Source organism: Triticum dicoccoides, chromosome 5A (genome assembly GCF_002162155.2).
Source record: "Triticum dicoccoides isolate Atlit2015 ecotype Zavitan chromosome 5A, WEW_v2.0, whole genome shotgun sequence".
NCBI classification, from domain to species: domain Eukaryota; kingdom Viridiplantae; phylum Streptophyta; class Magnoliopsida; order Poales; family Poaceae; genus Triticum; species Triticum dicoccoides.
Window position 1 is genome coordinate 410,909,730 of NC_041388.1, and position 1,498 is coordinate 410,911,227.

Here is a 1,498-nt window from a genome sequence, read left to right on the forward strand (position 1 = left end):
AAAGCGACACGTTGGTGGATGCGCTGGAGCGTGGGTGCAGAGTGACCGCCTGCCGCGGCAAGCGCCTTGCCGCTGTTGTTATCTTGTCGGGTCCGGAAGCTTGTCGCTCACCGGGCCTCGAGGTACTTTGGTTGGTCTTCCCGGCAAGCTCCTCTTGCCGGGGCCTTGTTGCCTTGCCGGAGCGCGTGGCGCGTCGCGGCAAGTTCCTTGGAGTGCCTTGGTCGGCCTTCCCGGCAAGCTCCTCTTGCCGGGGCCTTGTCTCCTGAGCTTAAATACTTTGTTCTTGAATGGCTCCAAGGGAACCATGGAGGATCCTGGCGTTCGCCCGGCAAGCCTTGCCACGGGGTGCTGCAACTGCCCGTGCACAAGTTCGGGGTACTAGGGTACCCCTATTCTAGTACACCGACAAATTCCTATGGTTTTTCTTTCAAGGAGACACTAAAGGAACAAATCCTACAGTTTTCCTTTGCTCCATTCCTTTGCACCAAATTCATGAAAAGTAGTACCATAGGAAACTTTCCAATTCCGATGTTTTTCATTCACTTTTCCTTTCAAGCACTGGCGATTCTAGTAGGCAGGCTTGAGCAAGGAAAATCCTACACTAAAAATGTTTTTGTGCTACTTCTATTACTTTGGAACCAGGCCACTGCCATACTAGCTCAACTCCCAGGCCCATCGACAAATGCACAGCTCAACGCGCAGAGATAAATAATGATGGCGTTCAAGAGAGTCCATCACGGATAGCTAAGTTGCCTGGTACCTCACTACTTGTCATATAGTAGGATAAAATAATCGTATTTCCCGTTACTACGAGTGCTCAGTGGACAATATATATAACATGTAGAGTAAAAAAGAGATGCAACAAGTGTACAACCTCTTTGGCAAAGCCATGTCGATCTCAGCGTGATTGGGTTGGTCGGTGAGGATGCTCCGGCTGACTTGGCAGTCGGAGGAGGGGAAGAAGATCTTAGGCGTCTGGAGATGGAGCCCGAGGTACTGCTCCGCTGTGATGGAGGGTTTCATCGTTGGAGCAGCTCTGGTGAGTTGTACGGCGCCGAGGCTGAAGCAGGACAAGAGAGACAACGAACAACGTTAACCTGAGTGGAATTCTAATAGCATCTCCAATACATGACGTAAAATACATAAACACAAAGTGCTAGATGTAAAATAAATCAGCCGCTCATCTCTGAACTTAACTGTCGAAACTGAATTTAACTGTCGAAACTGAACTTAACTATCGAAACTGAATTTTGTTGTCGAAACTAAAGTTTGCTGTCGAAACTGGACGCAATAGCAAGCTGAGGCTACACGTCGGTTGACTGACTTTTTCATCTCTGGTCAGTCGATTTTGCAGCCGTTGGATACCAAATCAAGGGCCTGTGGTTCATCTTCAACCTCCACCCCTGAGCCGGCCAAACAGCAGCACCCCGCCGCCCACGGCCGGCGGTGCGCCGCCCCGCCCAACCCGAAAACACTCCCCACCGCCGGTCCGCCGCCG